Source organism: Panulirus ornatus, chromosome 23 (genome assembly GCF_036320965.1).
Source record: "Panulirus ornatus isolate Po-2019 chromosome 23, ASM3632096v1, whole genome shotgun sequence".
In the NCBI taxonomy this organism is placed as follows: Eukaryota; Metazoa; Arthropoda; class Malacostraca; order Decapoda; family Palinuridae; genus Panulirus; species Panulirus ornatus.
This window is the reverse complement of record NC_092246.1, coordinates 1,892,750-1,901,536: the sequence shown is the minus strand read 5'-3', so window position 1 is coordinate 1,901,536 and position 8,787 is coordinate 1,892,750. Positions and strand designations below refer to the sequence as shown.

The following is an 8,787-nucleotide window of genomic DNA, read 5'->3' as shown; positions in this document are numbered from 1 at the left end:
GCGGATGGGTCGAAGGAGCGAAAACGAAGTCCACTGAACAGGAGCTCTGAGACGCGTTTTGGCTTTTTATGCAAGATACTTTAACTTTTCTCAAGTTTTAAGGATAAGTGACGGTGTAAGTGATGAAGTAAAAGTAGTGAGGTCGACCTCTGGTATTTCTAGAGTGAGACATCAGAGCTGGGGAGGCACAGGAGGAGGAGGAGGAGGAGGGGAAAAGAAGGAAAAGTTGATATAAATGAGCTTAATCTGGACATGTCGTTCAAGGTACGGATGCTTGTTTTGAACGTTTCCCCAGTGTGAGTGATGCTGCAGCCCAGGCCATTATAATCTCATTATTTCCCCTCTCTCTCTCTCTCTCTCTCTCTCTCTCTCTCTCTCTCTCTCTCTCTCTCTCTCTCTCTCTCTCTCTCTCTCTCTCTCTCTCTCTCTCTCTCTCTCTCTCTCTCTCTCTCTCTCTCTCTCTTCTCTCCTTCTTCTTCTTCTTCTTCTTCTTCTTCTTCTTCTTCTTCTTCTTCTTCTTCTTCTTCTTCTTCTTCTTCTTCTTCTTCTTCTTCTTCTTCATCTTCGTCATTACCCTTTCATTCTTTTTCCTTCTTTCTTCATCATCATCTCCTCCTCCTCCTCCTCCTCCTCCTCCTCCTGCTCCCTCTTCCTCACCGCCAGTGGAGGGGTTCCACAAGTGTTGGACCACCACAAGTCACATCCACCCGCTGCAGCACTCACGATCTGTTGTGGTTTGAAGAAATGCAGAGAAAAACTTCCAATCAGCCTCGTGGATTGTTCCTGCACTCATTGCTTATTTATGACACATCGAGGGAAAAAAATTAAGAGAGAGATTGTCAGAGATATGTGACAACTGTCATTGACAAGGTTCTGTAAAGAAAATTGTTGTACTTCACACAAAGTAATTCTTGTAGCTCCTTCATTGCCTCGTCCTGTCAACAAAGAAATGATAAAGCTGAACAGATTTATAAGAAAATAGATATTCTGTTGGATTTTCATCGAGAAAATAATGTAAGAGGAATTAATCAGTGTGCATTCACATCTGCTCTCTCTCTCTCTCTCTCTCTCTCTCTCTCTCTCTCTCTCTCTCTCTCTCTCTCTCTCTCTCTCTCTCTCTCTCTCTCTCTCTCTCTCTCTCTCTCTCTCTCTGTCTCTCTCTCTCCACCAAGGTTGGGATTCTCCCGGACGGTGTCGGAGCTGTGACCAGTTATCGTCGAATCCATCACTGTCCCAGCAGACTGTTGCTACCTGCCTACCACCCTCAGGTTTTGCCGTGCACACCCTCACTTTGCGGTGGTGTTCACAGGAGCGTTAACAACTCCACCTACACTTTTTATGGGATCCTGCCATAAAGCGCCCCCTATATACCATGTCATAAAGCGAGCAATCTTTATATGGTCCACACACACACACACACACACACACACACACACACACGCACGCACAATGAAATCCTTGTTTTTCTTTGGTTTTGTAGATGGTGTGAAAAGGTAGACAGTGTAAGGGGGTATATAGTATGAGTGTGAGGGGGTATATAATGTAAGGAGATATATAGTATGAAAAGGTAAACATAAATGCTAATCGGTGGAACACCAGTGGATCATACTAGATGTTCGGATATCATGAGACATCAATCAAAACTGTGAACATAGATAACTAGAACTACAGAATTTGTAGCTTAATACTTCATAGATATCTAAGGACAGTAATTCGATGTTCTAAAACTAGAGTATACAGCTTCTAGCTATCAGGAGACTGGATCAAACTGACATGATATTCAAGTATATCTAGAAATGCAGTCGACAGTTTCTGGATATCAAGGGATCACATCAGATCGACCCTGATATTCAATAACGTCGAGCAAGACCCCGCATCCTTCCGCTCTGTTGCTTGCCATGCGTCGAACTGACGACTGACGAAATATCATTTTTACCCCAATAACACGGAGGCCTTTGTCGCTACCAGAAAGGTTGGATAATATTATTAAAACCGTACCCGATTTCCCTCTGGAGGATGATCTAAAACTTCAAGATTGGGTGCGTTCACTCGTACCATTTGGTGTAAGTCTGGATGCGTTCACTAGAGCTGGTTGGTGCAAGAGTGGGTGTGTTCACTCGGGTCTTTTTCTGTGGGATTCGAATGTGTCACGCACAGTTTCGTCCTTTGATGTGTCGTTGTCAGCTACCTCACTGAAGGGTATAGACCTGCTGATTTATATACAGATATTCACATACAGATAGACAGATAAATACAACTGGAGATACATAGATGTTAGATTGCTTGATAAATGAATAGATGGAGATAGATGACGAGATAGATGGATATATGCAAACTGAATCTATGGCTGGATTCACAAGAGACAATGAATTACAAAAATTAATCCAAGATTTGCACACGCAAGATAGTTTGTTAATTACATTTACTCTTCACCAGTGATACAGCGGATCACAATCGCTTGTCCTTAGTTAATCTCATATTCAAGAAATGAACATCATGGCCTGCTCTTACCTTACCGGTATCCAAGAACTCATCATTAAGGGCTGGCCTTGATGATTACGAGCCACAAGTCATCATTAAAGGCTGTTCGTAGATTATCGGCGGCCAAGAACGCAGCATAACGTATGGCCTTACGTCATCGACAACGAAGAATTCAATATTAGGAAATGGCCATAGATTATTGGCCTTCTTCCACAAGGACGGTTTGATAATGTGACCTTTGACTTTGGTTTAAAAGAAACCATTAATTAACCATCAAGTACACAGAGCATAGAGCAGAATCATAGGAAAGGTGCAAGATGTAAGCAGAACCATTCACTTTGCACAGTAAAATCTAAATTGTATTGGGACAGAATGAAATGTTGATTATGCTACTTATACTTTATTAAGAAAGATACAACATGCTATAAGACAATATACATGTTATAATGAAATATCCTGGCAGAATTAATCTATAAACTCTAAACTTAGGTACAAAGAGATATCCAGTAGCAGTTAAAAGTGAAAAGGAAATAGATATCCACTAAAATGTACTGGCAATATTGCACTACAGACATAGAACAAATATCCATAAAATCACACACCGACACAATTATGTATCAACATACACACTCTACATATAAACACGCACACATACATATATCAACATTCATATAATCATTTACATAACCAGTAAAGACGCATGCGTACAGATATATACAAACATACAAAAGAGCATACACAAAGTACATCATACTCATAGACACATACACTTGCTACAAGATATATACACAACACCATGAAAGACCTATTGATATTCAAGGTTATTTTCTTCTATATTTTCAAAAAAAAAAACAGGTGTAGTTCAAGTACTTAATACACAAGATTAAGACAAGAAATCACTTACCTTTCGTCAAGTGTATGAGGTAGTTTAGATGATATACGGATATGAGAGAGAGAGAGAGAGAGAGAGAGAGAGAGAGAGAGAGAGAGAGAGAGAGAGAGAGAGAGAGAGAGAGAGAGAGAGAGAGAGAGAGAGAGTGTGAGCCATGTATTATATTCCATACAAGAAACCGACTTTATTTACTGTCTTCTCTAGCACATCAACCTGAGACAAACAGCTGTGTTGATGTTATTAAACACAGAATTTTAAGAACTACAGTAATGAAGTCACAAGGCCATCGAATATTTCCGGGAATATTACATTTCCTCCTCCTGCTCCTCCTCCTCCTCCTCCCATGTGAGGAAAATATTAATAAGACACCACCATCATCATGAAGGAGCTACGGTGTGTCTCCCTTGCCTCACACCACAATCAGCCTCGCCTCATCACATTTCTATTTTCGTCAGTTTTTATTGTGTTTCTTGAACCATGCTCAGTTTTGTTTCCTGGAAGCCAGCAGCTACATGTGAGACTCTATTACGCCTCTGCTTCTGTAGCCAACGCATAAGTAAGGTTACAGAAGGATGAAGTATATACAACTTCATATGTGAGTTTCTACTTATAAGACAGATTCGTCATATCTTGTTCTTCATTATGTGACCAAAAGGTAAAGCCTGAAAAGTCCCCCCCCCCCTTGGCCCCTATATTCTCTCTCTCTCTCTCTCTCTCTCTCTCTCTCTCTCTCTCTCTCTCTCTCTCTCTCTCTCTCTCTCTCTCTCTCTCTCTCTCTCTCTCTCTCTCTCTCTCTCTCTCTCTCTCTCTCTCTCTCTCTCTCTCTCTCTCTCTCTCTCTCTCTCTCTCTCTAACCTCTTACCTCCTTCCAGGGCCTCATTTTATGTCCTTCATCCAACTCCCACATGTGTATGTGATTATATTACTATTTGTGTGTTACGGGAAGAAAATTCTGCACTCGTGTTGCCTTGCATATATGTACCATGTCTTTACTCCTATGTGTGTATATACACACACACACACACACACACACACACACACACACACACCAGCCGAAGCTAGGTGCCCATTAACTAAGCAGCCCCGAGGGGAGGACTAACACCTGGTTTGGTTGTGGGCCAAGTGTTGTGCCCATAATTCGAGCCTATGTGGGCCCGATTCCAGGTAGGGACATGTTAACTCGTTGTCAATAACGCTGACCACTACACCACGGTGGCCTCTGAACCTGACATCTGAAGCACCTTACATCAACCTTGAAATAACGGTAACTTTATCCATACTTTGAGCTTCAGTACCATTCACTGTAGGATACCCTCCTCGCCTTATGCACATGTGACACTCCAACTTGATAACCTCACTTGACCTCATCTACAACATCACACCCTCACCTCATAACCTCATCATCAGACGTCCCTCCTCCTCCCCCTCCTCAAGTGAGCCTCACAGCACCGCAACCTTCCTCTTCTGTGCCTCACTCTTTCCGACCCTCATCTCCCCTCGACTCAAAAGAGAATATATGAGTTTGTAAACCAGACCATTACTCACACACTTCTTATCTTCCATAGAATCCTTCCTCCTCCTCCTCCTCCTCCTCCTCCTCTTCTTCTTCTTCTTCTTCTTCTTCTTCTTCTTCTTCTTCTTCTTCTTCTTCTTCTTCTTCTTCTTCTTCTTCTTTTCTTCTTCTTCTTCTTCTTCTTCTTCTTCTTCTTCTTCTTTTCTTCTTCTTCTTCTTAATCTTCTTCCTCCTCGCCTTCTTCCTCTTCTTCTTGTTCTTCTACTTCTTTCTTCTTTCTGTCACTCACCTCCCGCGAGCCCCATCTCTTTACCGTAGCCAACCACAGTCAAGGTGACTGGACTGCTGCTGGTCTCCTGATCCGCATGAAACCTTACTATGTGTGAGTGAGAGAGAGAGAGAGAGAGAGAGAGAGAGAGAGAGAGAGAGAGAGAGAGAGAGAGAGAGAGAGAGAGAGAGAGAGAGGGCCATATCATTTTTAGTGTTATTGCCTATCTCGTCATTGACGTTGCCCCAGCGATTCCGGTGATGAGGGAGGGGGAGGGTAGGAGGGGGGAGGTGACGTGCTGGGGAAGAAGGCCTCTCCGGTTGGAGGATGGCTGAGGATAGGCAGCCATCGGCAGGGGGGGGGGGGGTAGGGGGAAGGTAGGCAATCATGAGGAAGGATAGGGGGATAGGTAACCACAGCGAGGAAGATAAGCAACCATGGGGAGTAAGATAGGTAATCATATGGGAAGGGGAGAAGATAGGCAACCACTGGGGAGATGGGGAAGATGAGCAAGCATGAGGGAGGGGGGGAATGACTGGCAACCGTGGGGGGGCAGGGGAGGGTTAGATCTCAGGAAACGTGGAGGTATATGTTTGTCTGTTTGTGTGTTGGCTGGTACGTTGGTTGTGAGTGAATGTGTCTTCTTTGTATATTCAGGTGTGTGTGTGTGTGTGTGTGTGTGTGTGTGTGTGTCCATGTGTGTGTAAAGCATGTCACTGTGAGCATTCCTAAATGTGCGCTTTGATGGATCACCATTGTTTATGAGAGAGAGAGAGAGAGAGAGAGAGAGAGAGAGAGAGAGAGAGAGAGAGAGAGAGAGAGAGAGAGAGAGAGAGAGAGAGAGATCAGATGGGGAGGAGACGCTCCTGGTGTGAGGGAGGAACTAGAGAGGTTGGTGGAAGGAGATAAAACGGGTTTGGGTCGAAAGTGATTTCATACAATTTTTTCCTCGCCCTTTTCTCCCCATTTGTTATTTTGGGTCTGGCAAAAGTGGAAGGTAGAACTGTATAACCATATCTATCTATCTACCTATCTTTCTCAATATTTATCTATCTATTTATTTATCTATCTATCTATTCATATGGTGGCAATACAGAGTGGACAGTGATCCTGTAATGTTATGACAACAGTTGGGTGATGATGATTTTAGTATTGTACTGATGGTGTCACTTTGTGGAGGTTGTGGGCATACCAGATGTTGTCAGTGGTCAGCGACAGTGAGCAGTTGGTGCAGATCAAGTGGACGTCTTGATAGAAAGGTGATGATGGTCACCTGTGGTGATATGGAGAACCAGGGATGTAAGGGATAGTGTTCGTGTGATGGTGTTGTGCCGGGAACACTGGCAGAGGTTCTGGGTTGTAAGTGTGTGGTGGTGATGTTACTAGTGTACTGGTGATGTTGGTGAAGTGCTTTGGTTGTTGAAGTGTTCTTGTTGTCAGGTTACCTGGCCGTGGTGGCGAGGCTCAGGTGTTGGGTGTTGATGGTGATGTGTCAGTGGTGGGAGCTGCCTGGGATACTGATGGTGACACTGTTGGTGTGGGTGGTGAGTTGTGGTGGTGATAGTGATGTCGTGGCGAGCATGCTAGGTCTGATTGTGAAGGTACAGGTTTTCCACTGGAGGTGAAGAGGGAGGGAGGAGAGTGTTGGAGACACCAGAGCTGGTGCAGTATGGCGTTGGAAGTGCACGAGGTGATGCAGGGTTGTGTTGGAGACGACATATGGGCTCGGAGATGATAGCGACCATGCTGTTATGCTTATACTTTCTAGTTTTTTGAGGAGGCATCAGCGGTGGTGTAGTGATGTTGGAGGAGCCCATAGCGCAGCTGTTGGAGGAGGTGTTGGGGATGACAAAGGCGTTCTGGTGGACGCGTCACGATGTAATCTAGGGGCGAGGTGCTCCCTAGAGAGAAGAAGAAAAACGTTGAAGGGGGCGACCGGGCAGAAAATGGTAGGGAGCATTGTGGGGGGGAGGGGGAGGGGAGGCGTGGGAGGTCCTTAGAAGAAGGGATGGAAGGGAAGGAGGGAGGGAGGGAGGGAGGGAAAGCTAAGGGGTTGAGGGAAGGTAAGGGAAAGGGGAAGGGAGTATGAGGACAATGAGTGACATAGTTGTGGGCAGTTCATTTTTTAATGAAAGAAAGTGGGATATAGACAGAGACAACCACAGACAGACAGACAGGCATGGAGAGAGAGAAACAGACAGACAAAGATAACGACAGACGGCGTGGAAAACATAGTTATGGAAATAAAGCTGTAAATAAGGGTGATTAATTGAGACTGTAATGTTTATTTTGTTTATAACAAAGTTATAATGGGGATGCCTCTCGTGATCTTTTAGACAGGGAAATTAAGGCATTTTTACTTACTTTCCTTACTTAAGATCCCCTTTTATGAAGCTCCCGCAAGCGCTCAGAAAGTCAGCCACATCCACCGGGCGAGACCACAGATCTTCAAGCGTGGCGATTGTATATTTTTCTTGACGGTAAGTGAATGATAGCTGAGGGTCAGGTGTTCGGTGTGGGTGTGGGGCTGAGGGTCAGGTGTTCGGTGTGGGTGTGGGGCTGAGGGTCAGGTGTTCGGTGTGGGTCTGGGGCTGAGGGTCAGGTGTTCGGTGTGGGTCTGGGGCTGAGGGTCAGGTGTTCGGTGTGGGTGTGGGGCTGAGGGTCAGGTGTTCGGTGTGGGTGTGGGGCTGAGGGTCAGGTGTTCGGTGTGGGTGTGGGGCGTGAGGATTCCTGTGGTAGGACGAACCTACGTTTGTAGTAATGATGAGACGGGTAACTTCCACACCTGACTTACCTTTGTGATTCGTCTTTATCTAGAGTGTAATTTCAGTTGTTATTATCATCATTATCATTATTATTATTATTATTATTATTATTATTATTATTATTATTATTATTATTATTATTATTATTATCATTATTATCATTATCTTAATTATCATTGTCATTATTAGTATTATCATTATCATTAGTAGTAGTAGTAGTAGTAGTAGTAGTAGTAGTAGTAGTAGTAGTAGTAGTAGAGGCAGTTGTAGTAGTAGTAGTAGTATCACCCAAGACCCATTTTCGAGGCTAATAAATCTTCTTCAAGGTTGACTGTTCCAGTAGAACGGAAATGAAGGACGTTGTTAGAGTGAGACGTTCCTTGACGAGACTCTGCTTCTTATTGTCTACCCACGATCATACCTCACCTATCCACTATCATTATATATATATATATATATATATATATATATATATATATATATATATATATATATATATATATATATATATATATATATATATATATATATATATATGTGTGTGTGTGGGTGTGTGTGTGTGTGTGTGTGTGTGTGTGTGTGTCTATCTGTCTATCTGTCTGTCTGTCTACAGATCTCTGTCGATTTTTGTTTACCTTTGAAATGTATAACCTGTACCTGGGTCCAGCTTCTGAACAAACACATGAAAAATGAATAATCTCTAGAGAAAGAAGGAAAATGAATAAGTAAGTCAGATAATCAATAGACAAATATGAGCAACATGTATGACCCTGCCTGACGTGTTAAAGCAATAGAAAAGAAAATATCAAGTCTTGTACACTGACAAATAGTGGTAACAATGCAACACTGTCGCTCTGTTGACTGAACA

The 8,787-nt window shown here is 43.4% G+C and overlaps 1 protein-coding gene across 2 annotated transcripts in view; it reads right to left on the bottom strand.

Annotated features, from left to right (window-relative positions):
- Positions 1-486: 486 nt before the first annotated feature.
- Positions 487-8,787, bottom strand: part of LOC139756710 (uncharacterized) — a 114,935-nt gene continuing 106,634 nt past the window's right edge. Inside the window, exon 4 of one of the 2 annotated variants that reach the window (XR_011714420.1) lies at positions 487-726. The gene's annotated coding sequence lies outside the window, so the exon portion shown is untranslated. Of the gene's footprint in view, positions 727-5,811; positions 7,056-8,787 lie in introns of those variants that run through there. The other variant, XR_011714419.1, reaches the window with a different exon arrangement.